The sequence below is a fragment of the Cricetulus griseus genome, chromosome 4, assembly GCF_003668045.3.
Source record: "Cricetulus griseus strain 17A/GY chromosome 4, alternate assembly CriGri-PICRH-1.0, whole genome shotgun sequence".
In the NCBI taxonomy this organism is placed as follows: domain Eukaryota; kingdom Metazoa; phylum Chordata; class Mammalia; order Rodentia; family Cricetidae; genus Cricetulus; species Cricetulus griseus.
In genome coordinates this window covers 174,706,185-174,719,926 of record NC_048597.1, presented here as the reverse complement: position 1 = coordinate 174,719,926, position 13,742 = coordinate 174,706,185, and the positions used below count along the sequence as shown (strand labels likewise).

General features: G+C 43.8%; 1 protein-coding gene across 6 annotated transcripts in view; it reads left to right on the top strand.

Annotated features, from left to right (window-relative positions):
• The window catches only part of Map2k5 (mitogen-activated protein kinase kinase 5), a 225,508-nt gene that overhangs the window by 169,749 nt on the left and 42,017 nt on the right, over positions 1 to 13,742 (top strand). The window lies entirely within an intron of this gene.

The window sequence follows — 13,742 nt, the reverse complement described above, 5'->3', positions numbered from 1 at the left end:
AGAGAAGAGAGACAATAAGTGGTCCAGATAGGAAAGTTTGGAAGGAAAAAAACAAACAGTAATTTCATAGCTAGTCTTCTCAATTAAACATCTGCATAACCAGTTATGAGATTTGGGAGAAAAAAATAAAGATCCTCCTAGGAAAAGAATAAGCACACACACATCACAACAGCAGCGAGAGTGGGGCTCTCAGATCCTTAATGTCTGCATCCTCCAGTCCATATATCCCCTGCAAGCCATAAACCATGTTGGTTCGAAAATGAAGGCATCATCCTGAAACAAATGGAGACTCCATTATCTCAATATCAGACAGGCCTCCTGGACCTAATAGCTCATCAATATCTCTGTCATCGGAGTTTCCAAAAGCATCCTGTCCCATCAGAATCCTCCTAATTAAGCCATTTTCCCAAGCTCCCCCTCCAGTTTTGCTTGGGGAAGTGCCCAGGGAAACTTGGCCTAGCCAGTCAAATGCACAGCCTGCACCATTTCTTGGGCCCCACGACTCTTGGTGTGCCTGGCTTCTGAGCATCAAAAGTACGTGGGTATTCAGGTACTTGTCTTCCTCACCAATGATACATGTGTTGCCAGGGAGCTAATTTGAAGATTTTTATGGATCAAATGGATGTTTCTATTCTTTATTTCAAGACATGATGGTTGTTATACATTTAAAATATTTTGCTTGTTTAATTTGGGTAAAATCATGAAACTTGAAAAGATTAGAGAGTGACACTGAAGGACAATAGTATCTTGCTTAAATTTCACACTCTTCTTTATAGCCTTTTCCCTTAGACATAGGAAAAACAGAACTTAGTATCCCTGCTTTCTAGAAACTTGGGAAGCCGACACTGTCTTCACTAAACCAGGTTGATCTTAAAACTGCTATACCAACAGCAGCAAGAGCGAAGCTCTCAAATCTCAAATCAAATAAGGTCATTAGGAAAGGACCAGCCAGATGAACTGCCTTGTGCACGGTACATCAAGGCGTCAAAGAAATCATGAGTCGTGTTTTGTGTTCACTGTCTCTATGTGTGTCCATTGTCACTATGTGCTGGGTGTTTCTCATATAGTGACCCAATGACTAACTGTATCACAGTAGCTAAGACTCATTAAAAATGCAGAATCCAAGCACTTGGGAAGCTGACATAGGAGGACTGTGAGTTTGAGGTCAGCCTGGGCTATTATTTTAGTGAGATCCCGTCTCAAACAAACAGAATCCTGGGCCCAGGTCATTGAACTTCTTAGTGGTGGTGCTTCCGAAGCACTACCTCTCGGGTACTGTGCACTCATGTTCAATGTAGACAGCTTCTGTTCATTTCCATCCCACAAGGTTGTGAGCTCTCTTCCAACCTGATTTTCTTCTGACTTTTGGGGCTTCTGTGAGTGAGATGAGGCTTTTTATTCCTTGGGTTTGAGGACCTGATGCTAGTGTGTGTTATTTCCATTTACAGAAAAGTCAGGGCAAAAAGTACGACCATGGGTTGGAGAGATGGTTCAGTGACTAAAATGATGCATTAGTCTTGGAGAGGACTTAAGTTCAGTTCCCAACTTCCACTTTGGATGGCTTCTAACTGTCTGTAACTTCAACTTCAGGGGAGCCCATGCCTCTGGCCTAAGTGGGAACCAGCATTCATGTGCACATAGCCCCACACAGACTCACATGATCTAAGTACTGCCTGCTAAGGGATCCTAATTCAGACATATTTAGGGTCATATACAACATACCAGCAGCAAAATGTAGTGTGGCGTGTTATGTTACTGGCTTCATCTTAACCTTGACCATAGCAGAGCAGAGAGTGGACAGTGATTAATCAACACCCAGGTAGACAGAAGCCAGTTAGCCCCCAAAGTGGCCAAAGGTGAAATGTTAGAGCCAGGCTGAGAGTCAAGGATGGAACTGTGGGGCAGAGGCAAGAGTTAGCTACCAGATGTCCAAGCAAAAAAACACTAAAACTAAACAGGACCATAAGAATCACCAGATAAAACTTGGACTACAGGCCAGCAACTAGAAGGGTAGCCAAGGCAGACTGAGCACTGAGCTCCCCTCACAAGTCTGGACAATCCAATCTGCTCTGGGTGGCTTGGACCTGACTAGCTGAGTCTGTAAATCTCAAGAGAACCTCTTAAGATCCCAGGCCCCTGGCTGCCTCTTGTTGTAAATGATGTCTGTTTATCTGCACCTGCCTCCTTAAATACCTAGTACCCTCAGAAGTACAAGGCTCCGTTGTCCAGATAACAGAAATGTTACTGCGATCTGTGAGAAATTTGTATTTTTAAAGGAAATGTGACCCTTACCATTTTCTCCAAGGTTCCAGTCTGTGCTTGGAATGTGATACTGAACTGAACTTGGATATCTCAATGTCCTTTAGGGCTGAGAAAGTACCGGAGCTGACTGTACTACCACTGAATGTGACTATGTGTTTGGCCTTGACACTCAATGGGTGTTCTTGGGCTTCTTGAAATCATAGAGCCAGGCTCTGCTGTGTTCCTTGATGAATCCCCTCCTGTGTTCTCCCTTGAGATTGCCTCTCTTCTCATGATCACTTGTCGTTCTTGTCAGAGACCTCACCCACATGCTGTCCAAGCAGTTCTACCATCTGCCTTTAGTATTGGCACTCCTGATGGTGACCCTAGCAAAATCAAAACATATCAAATGAAGTCAGATCCCAGGCAGTACTTGTAAGATCCAACAGTCTTGTCAGAAGCTAAGATCCCTCTGATGCAGTGCAATGGAAGGGCCTGCATCCAGTTAGCACATAGTTATCTGCCAGGTATGTACTAGCCTGAGTGGAGAACACTCAGGATAGCCTCAGGAATGGGCTTCTAGACAAGGCCACGAAGCCAATTGCAACCTGAGTCAGTGAGCCAGGGTCGGTCTCCTGGGCCAGGGCCAACACCCACATTGTAACACTAGAGACTTCCTCTCCCCCAGTTTCTGGGCTCCCAGCATATCTGGGATCCACCAGATACAGATAGAGATACACCAGATGTCTGCCTAAGATCTCTCAAGCCAACTAGTGGGACTGCCAGTGGATGGAGGGGCTAAGAGCTAGGAAGTCTGAAGGGAACCCTGCCTAGGAGTCTGTTGACCCCACATGGGCCATAACCTTGGGCAAGAGATGTACAGAAAGCAAGTATGCATGGTTCAGTGTAGGATGACTGCTACAGAGCCAGAGCTGGGGGTGAGTAAGGAGGCATTGCATTTAAAGTCAGTCTTACAAGATAAATGGTATTGCCTGTACCAAAAAAGGAGGAAATGCAAGTGTTGGGCAGAAAGACCTGAAACTATCTTATAAATCATGTTTTGAGATCACAGATGTATTCCAGAATGTTCCTGTTGTCTAAAATATGACAAACAGAAAAATAGGTTAGTACTCTAAGCATATATATACATTTCAGGTATATTATAACTAAAAATAAATTCTTGCCTAGCATCTGTAGGTACTCAAAAGAACCATTAACAAATCCCTGATTTATACTTCTGTTTATTCATTTTACACATAAAAAGTGAATTTGTTGAAGGGACATTTGTACCTGCTCAGAAATAATGGCTTTGTGTTGGTCTCTTAGAACTACGAGTTTGTAAATTTAATCAAACTCTCCATACTTCCTCACAGTCTAGGACTAGGAGTGTGTATAAACATGGCCTGGGTTAGGTGCTAAGTGGTTCTGAGAATGCTGCCTCTAATCTCTGTTCACGTACAAAGGAGAAGATGCTGGTCTTACAAGTGCATGGCATAGAACATCTCTCTGTTTTCTCTAGTAACACTCCCTAAGGAAGGGGACCACAGGATTAGGGCTTTGATAAGGGCACTGACATGTAAGTTCCAGAAACCAGACAACTGAGCAGTGAGCCAAAGAGCCCAAAATGGGTAAGAAGCAGAAGTACTCACAGAAGGAAATCTGGAAAACTAACAAATAGGTGAAAATATACCTTCCGTGGAATAATGAACAAACCAAAGAGGCCACTGGAAATCTGCCAGGACAGTGGCAAAAGCAGTGCATAGAAGGCTGCGATCTGTAAGCATCCACAGTGCACAGAGGGCACTATAAGCTATAAGCATCGGCAGTGCAAGGAGGGCAGTGAGCTGGAAGCATCTGCAGTGCACAGAGGGCAATCTCAGATCGGTAGGCTTACGTTTCACCCGAAGACAGGAGAGAAGGAACAGACTAAACCCAAGTTAGTAGGAGGAAGAAATAACAAAGATTATAGCAGAAATAAATGATATAGAGAAGGGAAAACCAACAAAGCCATTGGTTCTTTGAAAAGACCATCAAAATGTCAGGCTCCTGCTAGAATGATGGAGACAGAAGGAGAACTCCAACTTCTGAAATCAGGAAGGCATGCCTGGATATGAGGCTAACGAGGAGGAGGGTGTTCCTTCCTCCCCCACTGCTCCATGTATGCCTCTCTTAAAGCTGCATGCTTGGTCTTTAGTAAAAGGTATACACCCTGAGTTCCCTGTTAGCTCTCAGGAGAGTAAGCCTGGGATACCAGTGTTCAAAGCTTAGTCAGGAAGATTGCCACAAGTTTGAAGCCTGCCTCAAAAATGAATGAATGAATAAATGTAACAAATATTCTGAAAAACTGTATGCTACCAAATTAAACCACCTGTATGAAATACACAAATTCCTGGAAGCACAAATTGCAATACAGAGAAAGCCTATAACAAAAAAGTAAATAAATAAAAACCTAACACAAAAGCCAGCACAGCACCATTGCTTTAATGGTGAATGTCACCAAGTGTTTAACGGAGAATTAGCAGCTCTCCTTCTTAGATGCTTCCAAAATAGGGGTAAGAGAACCACTTCTGGTTGCTCCTGTGAAGTCAGCACTACTCTGACACCTGAGCCCAAAAACTTGACAAGAAAGAAAACTAGGCTCCCTCTATCAATATATTTTTTCGTTGCTCTCCCCTCTGTCCCTACCCCAACTTGATCTTCTTGATCCCTCATGTTCCCATCCCTCATCCCCTACCTCCCAGTTTACCCAGGAGATTCTAACTATTTTCCTTTCCTGAGGCCCTCCATGTGTGTCCCTCTTAGGGTCCCCCTTTTTACCTAGCTTTTCTGGGATGGTGGACTATAGTCTGGTTATGCTTTGCTTTACATCTAATATCTACTTATAAGTGAATACATACCATGTTTGTCTTTCTGGGTCAGGGTTACATCACTCAGGATGGTTTTTTTCTAGTTCCATCCATTTGCCTGCAAATTTCAAGATGTCAATGCTTTTTACCGCTGAGTAATACTCCATTGTGTAAATGTACTACATTTTCTATATCCATTCTTTGGTTCGTGGGCATCTAGGTTGTTTCCAGGTTCTGACTATTACAAATAATGCTGCTATGAACATAGTTGAGCAAATGGCCTTGTGGTGTGATTATGCATCCTTTGGGTACCCAAGAGTAGCATTGCTGGGTCTTGAGGCAGATTTTTTCCCAATTTTCTGAGAAAACACTATACTGATTTCCAAAGTAGTTGCACAAGTTGGCACTCCCACCAGCAGTGGAAGAGTATTCTCCTTACTCCACATCCTCTCCAGCATAAGCTGTCATCAGTGTTTTTTATCTTAGCCATTCTGACAGGTATAAAGTGGTATTTCAGAGTCATTTTGATTTGCATTTTCCCTGATGACTAAGGATGTTGAACAATTCCTGAAATGTCTTTCTGTCATTTGAGTTTCTTCTATTGAGAATTTAGATCTGTACCCCATTTTTTTAATTGGACTATTTGGTGTTTCAGTGTCTAGTTTCTTGAGTTCTTTGTATATTTTGGAGATCAGCCCTCTGTCAGACATGGGGTTGTTGAAGATCTTTTCCCATTCAGTAGGCTGCTATGTTGTTTTATTGACCATATCCTTTGCCTTACAGAAGCGTCTCAGTTTCAGGAGGTCCCATTTATTAATTGTCAATATCAGTGTCTGTGCTACTGGTGTTATGTTCAGGAAGTGGTCTTCTGTGCCAATGCATTCGAGGCTACTTCCCACTTTCTCTTCTATCAAGTTCAGTGTACCTAGATTTTGATCCATTTGAAGTTGAGTTTTGTGCCTGGCAATAGATATGGATCTATTTGTATTCTTCTACATGTTGACATCCAGTTATGCCAGCACCATTTGTTGAAGATGCTTTCTTTTTTCCATTGTACAATTTTGGCTTCTTTGTGAAAAATCAGGTGTTCATAGGTGTGTTGGATTAGTATCAGGGTCTTCAATTTGATTCCATTGATCCTTGTGTCTGTTTTTATAGAAGGAGCCTTGGGAGTTAGAGAGAAACCTGTGCTAGAGAAATTCTCAGGAATCTACAAGGACAACCCCAGCTAAGACTCCTAGCAATAATGAAAAGGTGTCTTAAAGGGCCTACCCTTTTAATCAGATTAGTGACTACCCTAATTGTCATCATAGAACCTACATCCAGTAACTGAGCTCCTGGAGTTCAGTTGAAGAGAGGGAGGAAGGATCATATGAACAAGAGGGGTCAAGACCATGATGGGGAAACCCACAGAGACAGCTGACCCAAGCTATTGGGAGCTCATGGACTATGGACTGACAGCTGGGGAGCCTGCATGGGACTGAACTAGACCCTCTCAGTGTGGGTGACAATTATATGACTTGGGAAGCTGCATGGGACTGAACTAGACCCTCTCAATGTGGGTGACAGTTATGTGACTTGATCTGTAGGGGAGGCCCCAGGCAGTGGCACCAGAACCTGTCTCAGGGGCATGAATTGGCTTTTGGGGAGCCCATTCCCTATGGTGGGATACCTTGCTCAGCCTTGATACAGTGGGCAGGAGCTTGGTCCTGCCTCAACTTGGTATGCCAGACTTGGTTGACTCCCCAAGGAAGGCCTTGCCACCTATGAGGACTGGATGGGTGGAAAGGGAGGAAGTTGGGGACCTGGAAAAGGGGAGGGAGGGGGAACTGGGGTTGGTATGTAAAATGAAAAATAATTTTTAATAAAAGAAAGAAAAAAGCTTGTAACTCAGAGAGAGAGGGGGAGAGAGAGAGGGAAGGGAGAGAGGAGAAGAGAGAGAATGAGAAGGAACTAGGGTCAGCAAGGTGGCTTGTTTGGTAAAGGTGCTTGCTGCCAAGGCTGGCGAGTGGAGTTTGATCCTTCAGACCCACATATTGAAATGAAAAGAGAGCATCGGGAGATCTTGTCTCAAAAATAAATAAATGCTCTGAAAAGCTAAGCTACCAAACTATATGAAAACACAAGTTTAGATGCAGAGGGCCCTCAGTTGAAGAGTTGCCTCCATCAGATAGCCTGTAAGCATGCCTGACTGTGGAGCATTTGCTGATTGATGTAGGAGGGCACCACAGTTGGTGGCCCCACCTGCGGTTGTATCTTTTTGGTTTTTCGAGACAGGGTTTCTCTGTATTTCTTTGAAGGTTGCCCTGGAACTCACTCTGTAGACGAGGCTGGCCTCGAACTCACAGAGATCCGCCTGCCTCTGCCTCCCGAGTGCTGGGATTAAAGGTGTGGTGCCACCAACGCCCGGCATATAGAATTTCTTTATGTGCAAGATCTAGAGCAGAAGAATCCATAGAGGTTCGAGTAGATAGGTATTGGGGTGGGAGATGGGGCATGGCTCTTAGAATGACTTCTTTTAGGGTGAAGGAAATGTTTGGAAAATGAGTTGAGTACTTTAAAACTGAACTTTTATTTTGTGAGATGTATTCAGTTTCTAAGGCCAAAGGAAAAAAGAGGAAGAAGCAAGGATATCTATGGTCAGCACCCCTGGTGTCAGGCAGAGGCCTTTCATATGCAGATGGGATGGGCCTTAGTAGAAGAAAAGAGAAGACAGCTCACATTCTATTTTGTATAAGCACTGCTAGAAAAATCATTTGTGTGTCTTTGGAATGATGCCTTGCACTTGTCCCCAAGCTGGTCTTGAACTCTTGGGCTCAAGGGAGTCCTGCCTTAGCCTCCCAAGTACCAGGGTTACCGGTGCATGCCATTACGACCAGCTGCATGTTTTATGGCAAGGGTCATGTTAAGCCCTGCTTTGTAGTTTGGTGGTGGGTGGGACTTATGCTGCTTTCTTATTGCAAAGAATAGGAAGCTGCTGGGCGTTGGTGGCGCACGCCTTTAATCCCAGCACTCGGGAGGCAGAGGCAGGGGGATCTCTGTGAGTTCGAGGCTGGCCTGGTCTCCAGAGAGAGTACCAGGATAGGCTCCAAAGCTACACAGAGAAACGCTGCCTCGAAAATTAAAAAAAAAAAAAAAAAGAATAGGAAGCACAAGAGGTGACATACCATAGATTTTGAATACAGTTAATGTCTTGTGTCATATCATAGTTGTGAAGTTTTGCCTTTATTGAGATATGACTTAAAATAGAAATTAAGCACATTTAAGGAACGTAGTGTGACACCTGATTCATACAGACACTGTGAAGCAGTTGGCCCAGTCAAGCTGCTGTACAGTCACCTCCCATAGCTACCCATGCATGTGCGTGTGAGGTGTGTGTGTGTGTGTGTGTGTCTTAATCATTCATACACAAAATGGCATTAGTTTGTTTCTGTATCTGGCTGTTGTGGACAGTGCTAAAGGTGGAGGACAGGTGCCTTTGCCTCTGGATACGTTCTCAGAAGTGATATTGCTGGGTGGTGTGGAGATTCTGTTCCTCATCCACCAAGGAGCTTCCACTTGTCCATAATGACTATACATTACCTTCCCATGATGTCCCAGAATTCCCTTTTCTCCATATTCTTGGTAAAAATTATATTCTGATATTTTGCTACTCACCATCCCTGGCAGATTTGAAGTGATATGGCAGTGTAGGTTGGTTGGTTTGTTTTGCTTTTAAAACAGCATCTCTCTATCTCAGGCTGTCCTGGAACTCACTGAGTAGTTCAGGCTAGCCTCAAACTCATGATCTTCCTGTCTCTCCCTCCAGAATGACGGGATTATAGCTTGTGCCACCCTCCTGAACTCATTATGATTTTAATTTTTTTTGAAAGTCATACTTTTAAACAACCTGTGCAAATGGATTGCCATCCCGTGTTATCAAGAGTTCATTTTCATGGGTTAGGGATTAGCTCAATGGTAGAATGCATCAAGCATGAGGTACTGGGTTTGGTCCTCAGTGACACACACACACAAACACACACACACACACACACACACACACACACCGCAGTTTTCACATACCTCTAAATCCCCCTTTTATGTTACTCAGAAACCCACCCTGGCAAACATGCAGCTACTCTGAACTGATAAGCTGTTGGATGACTTAGCTCTCTGCCCCTCACTCCACAGCATCTGGTACAAGAGCTCCATGGATTATGATTTTTAAAATCTTGACTATTGGTGCTGGAGAGATGGTTCTATGGTTAAGGGTGCTAACTGCTTTTGCAAAGGACCCAGATCAGTTCCCAGCACCCACATCAGGTGGCTCAGAAACCACCTACAACTCCCATTCTAGTAGATCCAGTGTCCCCTGGCCTCCATGCCATGGTACATAAACCCATGCACATATATACATGTACACATAAATTAAAAAAATAAGGAAATATTTTATTTAAAAACTTGTTGACTATCCCTTTATCGTTCCTTTCTCTGTCAACCCCCGGAGACCAAGATCGTCCTCACGTGCATAGTGATTTCAAGGCCATTTATCTCCTGGTATTTGAGCTACATGGGACTCTCTCTCAAAAAGGAAGAAAAAGAAAGAGAGAATTCAGTTTTGTTTGTCATCTATATAATGATTTCAGAAATACTAGCATATAGTATTTTTAAGAAATACTATATAGTTTGTGTCTGGGGTGTAGCTTAGTGGTAAAGCCAAAGGCTTGGCTATTTTAAATTTCTGCTGTTTTTGAGGAAGGAGGGGTTCTGGGCTGTGAACAGAAAGCAGTGTTAGGGGAAGGTTGGTGAGGACGACCACCTAACAGTACCCCTCCCAAATCCCAAAGTGCAGAAAGTGCTATTAACTGACTGCAGGAGGAACAGCATCCTGTTGTTTTTTTCCCTGGGTTTTGAAGCTAGCTAGAAGAGAAAAGAACACCTTCCACCTCCCCTGCTGCCAGCACATGAAGGTCCTAGTGCCTTCCACAACACATGACTGTTCAAAAAGACAGCAGATCCCTCACCTGAGCCTTAGCACAGCCCACACAGGTACTGCTTTTGACTGTGTGTCAGCACCCTCCCCTCCCTGGCAAATGGGAAGTTGTCAGATGAGGTTTGTCTCTGATGTTTGCAGCTTATATGGGTTGATGGTGGAGACCTCAGCATCTGGGAGAGCCAGTGCACCTGGACGCACCTAGTGGTCCTGTCCTCCAGCCCTGTATTAACTAGGCCTGCCTGACGATGATGGGAATATATATATTCCCTGAAACCCAATATTCCTCTTTTATGTGAAGCAGTCTTTAGAGACCTAATACCGCCTTTGAAACGTCCAGTGTGTTTAAATTAATGCAGTTTGGCTGGTTTGAAGATTGCAAATAGGTTAAGGCTAGATTCCGTTAGTAATTACTTTCTTCTATTGACAATAACTGTTTCTTTAGAAATGACATTAACATTCTACAAAAACACAGCAGTAATCCAAAAGTTAATGTTCTGTTCACTTATAATTATATTTAATTCATATTTATGAGTTCATGGGAGGGAGGAATAAGAAAGAAATGAGTTAAAAAATGTTACAGGAAAAACAATGTAAAAGAATTTTTTTTTCCTCTGATAGTCTGAAAGATGTTCAAAGTCACTTGGAGAAAGAAAAAAAATAATTTTTAACACAGTTATATGAAATCATGTTCTACTAACTAATGCTGAAAATCTGTGTTTTTATGAATTCTTATTAGCACTGAACAAATTCAGTTGGAGATTTTTCTCCGTATTTTTCTTGGTCACTAACCAAAATACTAACATATTTATCACTGTGATTTTGACTTCATCAAGTCTGATCTAGGAGGGAGGATCCGCATCTTTAGACCAAACAGGATACGTAGCTTTGTGTTGTTTCTTTGAATTGTCCACGAAGCCTGATGTATTATTAATGAATTAATTTCGTGGCGACGGAGGCCTGTGAATAGCATCGTGTGAATGGGCAGTTGCCCAGTGGGGCCAGTTTTGGCTGCTGCCATTTAACATGTGTTGTGCTATTGTGAAGTCTTACCCAGCCGTAGGACGGTGCTCATTTAATCCACTATGATGGGACCTTCACACCCCGAACCCAAGTTGGTTGCCAGGGTCAGCTGTTGTAATGATCCTGCCTGCTGTTAGTTTTCCCTAAACCAGGGGAGATGATCGTGTGAGAAGTGAAATGTCCTCAAAAGAGACCACAAACTGGTCAGCTTGGTATTGGCCTCTGTTCCAGAATGGAGGCGGCGGCTGTCTTCCTTCCTCCTGGAAATGGAAGCATCTAGGCCCCTGAGATCCCTGATGTTCTGAGGTCCAGAGTAGCAGATGGCATTATGATTTTCCAAATCCTGGTGAACATTCTAACTGAACTTGTTCATTTCACAGTGTGTAGTTTTGTTTTGTTTTGTTTCATATCTGCCCCCCCTTTGTTCCTCTCATATTAACTAATTTTAAACTGATGCAGTATCTCCTTCAGCCAGATTTAAATTCCCCCCTGTTAATTATTCTCTGGAGCCAAGTGTAGCAGTTTCACATACAATCCCAAGCTTGCGATTACAGATGATGGGCCTTTGGGTTTGGTTAAAAATGTAAGCAGATGCCACCCAAGCTTCTTCACCACGAGCCACTGAAGTTCTGGTTTTCCCCTTATCCATAGCTTACAGTGCAGGTGGCAAATGGCAGTAATTATTCTAACAGTCGAGTGAACATTCAGGAGGACACACCGTGCAACGCGGACTCCGGGTGTACAGTGAATTCTCAGAGTCTGACTTGATGGTGTTCTGGCTTGTTGAGTTTTCAGGACACGGACCTGCCAGGTTCTTTAGTTGAGCAGTGTGCATGTGGATTGGGTGCCTTTGTGCATCTGAGGGATGTGCAAAAAGGGATTGGTCCTCCATTTCGGAACCCAGGGAGAGTTATTTCCTCTCCTGTTTTTGCTTGCTATAGCCTTTCAGTCAGTCAGAACCTGGTGGAGTGCCAGTTGCGTATATTAGCATGATAATGTGGGCCCTGGCTCCAGCATGTGTAGCTGGACTTTTCCCGAGGAAGAAAAGCTTGACCTTACCAGTGTATGGAATTCAAACACTATATGGGGACAAGGTAAAACCACAGGTAGGAGTTGCCGGAATAATTACCTCTAGACCAGCCTGAGCAGGAGACTTCCCATGAGGGTGAGCTCATTTAATGGTCCCTAAAACTCAATCTTGTGCATGTCAGTGGTCACGCTTGATTATCTGCAGCAGTGTTTTTATGAAATGCATTGGGAAGCCACAGAGAGTGAGGATAGTGGCGGGTTATACATTTGTAAATGAAACCCCATCGCTATGAGATAGAGTGTGCTCTTTGCAGCAGGCTGTGTCTGAGCTTCAGGCAAGGGAGGGATATTGGGGGTGGGGGGAGTGCTGTTCACACTTGTACCTCTAAATGATGCCACTCCCTATAGCCTGTGAGCAGCCAGAGACCCAAAATAACAAGAGAAAAGATGCCGCTTTGGGAAGGGAGCCACCTCAGACACAGTTTAGAAAGTGAACCCACTCTCCAGTTCTGTTTTCAAAGAATTTTCTAAAACACCCAAGCTTTGCCATGTTTAGAAAGTATGTAAATATTTTAAATGACAGCAAAAGGTTCATTGTGACATTGATGAGAGGCATATATCTCTGTTTCCACCATAATATTGAGGGACTTCTAAAATGTACGTGACTGAAAAGGTATCTGTGATGTCGGTCTCAATTACCTAAGATGAATTCCTTTAGACCTGTTCGCTTGTATGGCCTGGGTTTTTATAAGCCATCTGGTGGTAGCCTTCTCTTAGCTAACAGCTGGTTCCCTTGACTGAAGGTTTATGGGCAGGGTGGGGTTTTAGTGGTGAGAATTCAGGCCTTTAGCCCTTGGTTCCAGGTCCATCTGAGACAAGTTAAATGAACTGCTACTGTCGAGCCAGGCCCAGCAGTCAGAACTTTACACCAAAATGCACACTCGAGTAATTTGTCACATCTGGCAACCCCAGACATGAGGTGACCCAGGGTGGAAATTGAATCATCCTTCACTCCTTCCACTCAGGCCCGATGTAGACTCGGGTGGGTAGAGGAGGGCTCCGGGCTCCTTCAGTTGAGCCTTCAGAGGCATCTCCTCTGCTGATGTCTTCACAAGCCTTGGTAATGCAGAGCCTTGTTCCCGACCCAGTGCTGGCCTTGAAACACTCCTGGGATTGGGCAAGTTCATCTCAGCATGGAATAATGAATGTACTTCAGGTCATGAATTGGCCATGCTCTAAATAAACTCTCCATCTGACAGTCGGACCTTGACGTTGTACTGATCTGCTGAAGCATGGCTGGACTAACAGCTAACCAGCCAGGAACACCTGTGCCCCTCTTCCTATCTCCTCCCTTTCCTCCCTGGTTGAGTCATGACAGCAAGAAGTGTACAGATACAAACCTGAAGGATTTTTGAAATATTAAAACTTTACTAATTTCCCATAATCCTCCATAGCACTGTCTTTGTTAAATATGTGTGTGAGAGCATGTATGTGTGTATATTTATGTAAGGTATATGTGTACGTGTATGTGGGTGCATACATCTGTGTGAGCACAGCAGCCAGAAGAGGTCACTGGGTGCCCTGCTCTGTCATTCTTTACTTTTTTCCCTTGTGACAGGGTCACTCACTAA